Source organism: Tenrec ecaudatus, chromosome 1 (assembly GCF_050624435.1).
Source record: "Tenrec ecaudatus isolate mTenEca1 chromosome 1, mTenEca1.hap1, whole genome shotgun sequence".
Classification (NCBI taxonomy): Eukaryota; Metazoa; Chordata; class Mammalia; order Afrosoricida; family Tenrecidae; genus Tenrec; species Tenrec ecaudatus.
In genome coordinates this window covers 34,087,041-34,095,335 of record NC_134530.1, presented here as the reverse complement: position 1 = coordinate 34,095,335, position 8,295 = coordinate 34,087,041, and the positions used below count along the sequence as shown (strand labels likewise).

The window sequence follows — 8,295 nt, the reverse complement described above, 5'->3', positions numbered from 1 at the left end:
CATCTTTGAAAGGGATCACGTGACCCCGGCCAGGGAGGCGGGGCTTGTGGCTCCGGGACGAGGCAGCCAATAGGCCGCGGGCGTCGCACACCCGATTTCCTCTCTTCGGCGCCCCCGCCCCGCCCCTTGCCCCGCACCCGCGCTGGGCTGGGAGGAGGCGCGCGAGAGACTGCGGGAGGTGGGCGGGGCTACGTGGCGGGGCGGGGCGACGTGGTGCCATGGTAACGGCGCAGGGCCCGGGGCGCCGCCGCCCGGCCCAGGTAGGCTGAGGAGCGGAGGGTCCGGCGGGGCGCTCCGGAAGGAGGCCGCAGGCCCAGGCGGCCTACATGCCGGTAGGTACCGGGAAGATCTGGCTGAGAGGACAGGCGGACGCCCCGGGTTCTCGCGGCGCCTTCCTTGTTCCCAGTCACTATTGCACTCCAGGGACAAACATGTCAGCCCTCGGCGCTGCCCCCTAAACCAAATGGATGAAAATCGGCTCCTTTCTGGGGAGTGTGTTACCCAATCACCTTTCTCCATCGTCCACCGCTCAAAGAAACCCCGTTTAGATTATTATAAACTAGAACATAGGTAGAGCTTCGATGGATATTATCTTACTTTGGCCTTTTCAAGGGATGCAGTTACTGCCCTATATCTCCAAGGGGCCTTCGGGAAGTTCGTGGAAACATGGAATTAAAAGATCATGGAATTTTCCCGTGGATTCTTTCAAGCTCCCTCCTATATATGTGTGTTGAAAAGTGAAGGTTAAAAAATAAGTGTATAAATGAGGGACCCTAAATTAATTAATTTCTGAAGTGCAACATGCCTGTACAGGAAAGATGTTTGGAGTCAGGGAAAAGGAATTACTTTCATCCAGCCAAGAATATAAAAGTTTTCTAGTATATAAATCTAAATTGAGCAAAGTAACAGTATCATTAAATTCCCAATTTCTCCACATAGAAAGAATGTCTTACTGAGTCTTAAAAACTGCATTTCAGAATGGAAAGAGCTACAACTTCTTTGCTGCATAGCCCAGATAGTAAGGAACTTGTGAGTGAAAGGAGACACAGAGGGCATTGAATATTGTCCGCTCTCACGGATAGGAATTCTCTAACCACCAGTTTGGAGCAGGACGACATTAATGTTAATACGTTTCTTCAAAACAGTTATGGAGAGTGCAGTCACATACTCTACAATTCACCCGTTGAAATTATTTTAGTGTATTCACAGAGTTGTTGAAGCATCCTCGTAAGCTAGCTGTGGAATATTTTTGTCTCCCCCAAACGGAAACCTTCCATACATACCCAATAGTAGTCTGTTCCACCCTCTTGCTCATACCAGACAACCACAAATCTACTTTCTGTATCTGTTATACTGATTTATTCTGGCATTTCATAAAAGTGGAATTAGACAATATGTGGCCTCATACCTAGCATATTGCACTTTAGCAAAACATTTTCCAACTGTATCCATGTTGTCACTTTGTTACTCACTGCCACTGAGTTACTGCCAATGCATTATGTAGGACAGGGTAGAACTGCTCCTGTGTGTTTCCAAGACTATTTTCGGGAGTAGAAAGCCCCATCTCACTCCCTCAGAGGGGCTGATGGCCTAGCTCATAACCAACCACCACACCACCAGGGCTGGCATGGACTAATTATTAGGTTTTTTTTATGGTGGAAAATATTTGCTTCTATGGAGTTATCACACTTCCCCATACACCTGTTGATGGACATTTGGATGGTTTCTACCTATTGGCTAATATGAATACTGCTGCTGTGAATATTGGTGTAGACGTTTCATGTGGACATATGTTTACATTTGTTTCTGAAGAAGACAGGAAGAGAACGGCTGTACCCTAGGGTAAACCAGTATTTTAACTTTGGGGGAAATGTCACATTGTTTTTCCAAATGGGCTAGACCATTTTACATTCTCACCAGAAAGGATGGTTCCAATTCCTCCACATTCTTGCCATCTGTTGTTAATGATGGTTGACCCTTTTGATCCCTGCCATCCTAGTAATGTAAAGTGGTGTTTCACTGTGGCTTTGTTTCATTTCCCTAATAGCCGGTGGCAGGAACCCTGGTAGTGGTGGGTTAGGATTGAGCTGCTTACCTCAAGGTGGTACTTCAGACCCACAGGCCATTCTGGGGAGAAACATGAGGCTTTCTGGCTCCTGTAAAGACTTAAACAGCCTCAGAAACACTATGCAGGGACTCTGTGGTTCAGAATCGACTGGTGACAGGGACTGGGTGCTCTCATTCTAAGTGGGCATCTTAATGATAGCCCTTGCAATACAAAAAAGAAAATTAATGTGGTGGTTTCTCATCATTTGTTTTCACTTATGCATTTGGTATAATGCATCCACTTTTAAAAGACATTATTAATCATTGAACATTTAATATAAGAAAGATTCCCCACCCTCCACCCCCATTTAGAGGTTGGGGAATTCATTGAAATTAAATGACCTTTGGTCTGCAGTGATTATGAGTTGAGCTGCTAACAGCAAGGTCAGCATTTCAAAACCACCAGCAGATCCAAAGGAGAAAGACAAGGCTTTCTACTTCTCTAAAGAGTTATAGTCTAGGGAGAGGGGAGGGGGGTGGGAGGGGAAAAATGAGGAGCTGATGCCAGGGGTTTAAGCGGAGAGCAAATGTTTTGAGAATGCAATGAATGTACAAATGTACTTTACACAATTGATGTATGTATGGATTGTGAAAAAAAGTTGTATGAGCCCCCAATAAAATGATTTTTTTATAAAAAGAAAGCGTTACAGTCTCAGAAACCCACAGGGGCAGTTCTACCCTGACCTGTAGAGTGTCTGTGAGTCAGAATCAACTAGATAGCAGTGATTTGGGTTGGGTGGGGTTGGGTTGGGTTGGATTGGGTGCGCCAAGTCAAATCAGAAAATGATAAGGAATCTTCTTTCTCTTGAAATGTTCTTGTATCACAAGAATATTTTGAAACACTAGCTAGTACATAGTGGCTATTCAAAAAATAGAGGACAGTAATTATAGATTAATTTGTTGAGTAGTGATAGTGTGAAGATTATTCCACCACAATATTTTGTTTGCCATATTCCACCAAACTTTAACAATCATTTAGCCTTTTGTAATCTCTGACATTTGGATTTCCTGGCATAGAATAAAATGTTTCACTGTTGTAAAGCCAAAGAACAAATGGATATGTTATTTTAATCATTTTATTGGGGGCTCGTACAACTCTAACCACAATCCATGTTAGATCTCTCTGGAGCTAGAGCTATACCTCGGTCCTTGGCTCCACACGAGAAAGAATTCACACCGAAGCCTGGTTCATGATCCAAGTGAGTTTTATGAGAGTTAGAAGTTTCAGGTTTACATGGCACCCATAGGACTCCTCCTGAACATGCAGCCTGGCTGGAAACTGGCGGTATCACCCAAAAGGTTGTCGTTCCACTCTGGGCTCCTGCCTTTTCAAGGATTCCATGGGGAAGCGTGGTGGACAACCCCTGATCGACCCCATTGGCTGCATTGAATTCACCTGGCCTAGGTGGGCCAATCCAGGTTCAGCGCCCACCCTTGCCTACCAGTGGGAAACCTGAACCTCTGAGCATGTGCAGTTTCCCACTCCTTTTTTTCCGTGGCTTGGCTCTCTGGGCATGCGTTAATGGACATTCCCTAGTCCTACGCTAGCCTACCTAACATTCATACATACATCCATTGTGTCAAGTACATTTGTACATTTGTTGCCATCATCATTTTCAAAACATTTCTTTCTACTTGAGCCCTTGGTATCAGCTTCTCATTTTTCCCTTCCCTCCCACATGAACCCTTGATAATTTATAAATTATTATTATTTCATGTCTTATACTGACCAATGTCTCCCTTTACCCGCTTATTTGTTGTCCAGTACCCTCGGAGGGGATTATAGAAAGATCATTGTGAACAGGTCCCCCATTCTCCCCCCACCTTCCCCTTCCCCTCCTGGTATGGCTATTCCAAATATTGGCCCTGAGGGGTTTATCTGTCCTGGATTCCCTGTGTTTCCAACTCTTAATCTGTACCCATGTACATGCTGTGGTCTTACCAGATCCGGAAGGTAGAATTGGGGTCATAGTAGTTGGAGGGGAAGGGGGCAGACATTCAAGAGCTAGAGGAAAGTTGTATGTTTCATCGGTGTGACACTGCACCCTGACTGACTCCTCCCATGGACATGGATATTTGTATGGGGAAACTCCACTCCCTTCTTTTTCTTCAGTCTAAAATGCTTTTTTCCGTAAATATCAGGTAACTTTGTAGAGTTACAAACCTTAGAGATAAAAGGTCTTTGACCGTGCAATGGACTTCTTAGATCCTTTAGTGGAATCAGTCCTTCTACTGCATTTGTTCTACCTTCCATAGATGTGTTTTAACTCAATTAAGTGATGACATCCCTTTCCCCTCCCTTCCCTTCCCTTAGGTCACGGGAAGTTTTCTTTCCCATAGTGCCCTTGAGTTGTTCCTGCTACTTAGCCCATATTTTCATTATTTACCACAGATTTTTGGACTCTGAATTATCCCTTTTAGATCTTGCTGTCCTGAGAACGACCAAGCAGCACACCCTTAGACAAAAGTTCTTAAACTACCCATAAGTGAACAAGAATTCTTCTTTAACACCCGTGACAGCTGAAGGGGGGTAACCAAAAACGTGAGACTGCAAGTGCAAGTGACTTTGAGCAGATTTTATTTATTTTTTTAAGTGAGGTGTTTGTTTCATTTAAAAACCTTTTTTTTTTGGAATGACTTTCTAGTCGATTAAAATACATATTTGTGGAAATTAAGCCTAGAACTTATCATCACGGAGAGTAGCTGTCATTCCAGTGCCGGAGCACAGGGCTCCCGGTATCAAATGGGTCTGCCTGATGGCCATCTTCCTTTAGAGCTACAAAGCCCCCAATTCCTCACCCTGCAGGTAGACTTCAGACTTCTTTCTCACCAGTTTAGGACTTTGGTTCCACATTCATGCCCTCTTTAGGTCTATGGTCTTTTCTTCCCCACCTGGCTGAGAACACCTTAAACCCCTACCTAATCCCACAACCCCCTCAGGCTATGCCTCTTTGTTTCCCTTGAGAACAAAACTTCTCAAAAGACTTGTCTGTCTGCATTCTTACACCTTCCATTGCTTCCTAATGCACTCCGGTTTAGCCTCTGAGTCACTCAAGGTTCAGAGACTAGGCCCTGGAGAAAGGCATCTTCTAGGTAAAGTTGAGCAGCAAAGAGGAAGGCCCTCAAGGAGATAGATTGAAACGTGGCTGCAACCATGGGCAAAACATAGGAACAGTTGTGAGGCTGGCACAGGACTGGGCAGTGTTTCTTTCTGTTGTGCATCAGGGTTGCTGTGGGTCTGAACGGACTTGATGGCACCTGACAACAACAATAACAACAACATATCATTCAAAGAAAAAGTTCTTGTAACGATCACCAGCATCTTCTGTTGGGCCAACACAAGTTCATATTTCGGTATCTATTTCTTGCTCGCCTTCTCAATAGCATTTACTACAATTAAACATCCTTGAAACACTTCATCTTATATTGACTTCCATAAGACCATACTCCCCTAGTTTCCTTGCTGCTGTTTCATAAACTCTACTGCCCTCAGTGATTTCATCCAGTCGCCCGGGTCTAATAAGCATCTATAGAGGATGACAGCCAAATATATACAAGCCATGATCTCGTAAGGAACTCAAGTTCTAGATATATCGGTCCACCTGCCTAAGTGAGCATTGTACAAGACTACCTACAAGGCACTTTGCCTCACAAATGATCATAGCCATTCAATGGCCTCCAAACCTTCCAATCAGCCTTTCCCTCATGCAGGCCAGCAGCAAGCTGTATTCGGTTCTACTCCAAATCTTCCTGAACTGAACCTATTTTTCCCTCCTTTCCAATTCTCCTTGAAATTCACTGCCATTGAGTCAATTATGACTCCTGGTGACCATATAAGGACAGGGTAGAACTGCCTTTATGGGTTTCTGACCATGTAATTTTTTTTCACAATAAGATCTTTTATTTGTTAACATTAAGTCTGAATTTTAAACAGATTCTTGAACTGGGGGCTCATAGCCATCAGCTCGCTCCACGTTTGCACCTGTCTCATCGCCAGTAGTTTTTCCAGAACTGCCACCTTCACCATGAAGCTCCATGAGTTCTCCCAATTCAAACTTGGGCTTTTTCAGCATCTTTACTTTTCTGACAAACACATCATGGAGAGGATAAATAGACTGGCAAGCCTTTTCTATGTCTTTCCCAATGCTGTCTGGAATCAATTTATTGACCACTTCTTTCAAGTCATTTGTCTGCACCTCTTGGGTCGTGATTTTCATCATCTTTCGGATTTGGTGGACCTGCTGGTGCTGAGCATAAGAGGTCTTCCGAATCTGATTATTGCGTTTTTTAGTAAAACCAACACAGAGCAGATGAAGTAGATCCCCATCAGTAGTCTTGACATCAACATGAGCTTTAGTCATGGTCTGCCATTTCTTGACCATGGAGCACATCTTGTCCCGTGTCAGGTGCATGCCGTGGAAGGTGGTCAGGCAGTTTTTGCCCTGAACATCCTCGGTAATTAACTTAAATTTCCTAAAGGCAACCTCGTCGTTCTGTAGATCTGCAAGGCTTACTTCAAAAACTCGACCCTTGAGGCCATCAGATGCAATTTTGGTTCCTTGAGTCCTGGTGACTGGTGTTTTCCCAATATTTCTTATATTGAACATAGCTGGTGCTTCCACATCATACCAATCTTTCTTAGAAAATGGATCAACCACTTTCTTCTTAGCTCCTTTTTTGCCACCTTTGGTAAGGCACTTGTTCTTGCCAACCGCCATGGCGTCATGTAGAAAGCCAAAAGGGGACAATGTCATTTTTTATAGTAGAAAGCCACACCTACCCCCCCTTGGTATAGCTGGTGGTTTTGAACTGCTGGCCTTGCAGATAGCAGCCCACTGAGTAACCAGGGCTCCTCCCAACTCTCCTGCAACCCTTAAACACAAGCTACCATCAACTCGTATCTAGGCCACTTTATTGGTCCTATTTCACTTACCGTATATACACTAATATAAGCCAACCCAAGTATAAGCTGAGGCACCTAATTATTACCTGAGAAACCAGAAAAACTGATTGACTCGAATATAAGCCTAGGGTGGAAAATGCGGAAACTATTGGTGAGTTTCAATAATCAAAACGAAAATAAAATTGCTGAAAACTGGGTAATGTATTTAAATATTTATTTTAAATAAAAAGCATAAATAAAAGGACAACAAGTCTGTCGCGTGCTCAGTCTCACCAGCAAGAAGGACGCGCCACAACAGGATTCTTCCACAGGCGTTTAATGCGGGTTCGATTTGCAGATGCGGAAAAAGACCCCGAAGCCCCAAACTACTGCTGCTTATATGCGCTCTATGGGGACGTGCTGTGCATTGATTGGTGCGTTCCCCAGAACCCTTATTAGCATACTCCAGGGTGGAGTTATGACTACTTCATCTAAGCAGTGCGCATGCTCTAAGTGGTTGTTTACCACTTAACTGGGCCACCGCCCTGACTGCCCGCCATCTTGTAATGGTGGCGAGAGCTGCGGCTTCCCACATCTCCTCCTTTCTTATTTATTTTAGGCCTAATCCATCGATCCACCCCGGAGCCTCCAGCAGCCCCAGGATATCAAGATGGATATAAGAACCTAAATCTGGTCACCCTGATGCGTGCAATGAGCAGAGCTCCGCATGGTGCAAGGGCTGGCCAAGATCCAATTTCTGTCACTCTTCCCAGCGCAATGGGGTCTTCCCCTTGGGGTGCAAGAGCTGACAACTTATGGGGGTTAGTTTTCTTTTAACAAAGAAAGCCAAAGATCATGGGAACCACTGTGCTCAATCGCTAAGAGCGCCTGTGCAATGATGACCTTGTCACGCCTTTGCTGAGCTTTAAGTTTGCAGAGCAACCATAGCAACAACACTCCTCCACAGCACATTATTGCAGCAAATGTAAACACCCCCACCCACTCCTTAAAGTAGGAAAATGCAGATGAAAGCCAAGAAGAAAAATTTTCAAGGGTAAGGGGTTCCACGCGTGTTCCATTCAATCGGACAACTTGATTCAGGAGGTTTTCTTGCAGCTGGTTCAACTCTTTGGTCCATTGTCCTGTGAGATACTGAGAAATATTAGCACTCAATGCACTAAAATTATCATATAACACTGGAGTGATGCAAAGCGCTGTGGTGGAAGACCTACCAAGCAGCAAGCCCACGGTGCCTTCTGGAAGGGGACCATAAAAATCCGTAGGGATGGGCTGGCATCCCTGCTGTG

General features: G+C 44.6%; 1 pseudogene; it reads right to left on the bottom strand.

The window, feature by feature from the left end:
• Positions 1 to 5,995: 5,995 nt before the first annotated feature.
• LOC142433146 (small ribosomal subunit protein eS1 pseudogene) lies at positions 5,996 to 6,824 on the bottom strand (annotated as a pseudogene).
• Between the last annotated feature and the right edge of the window lie 1,471 nt (positions 6,825 to 8,295).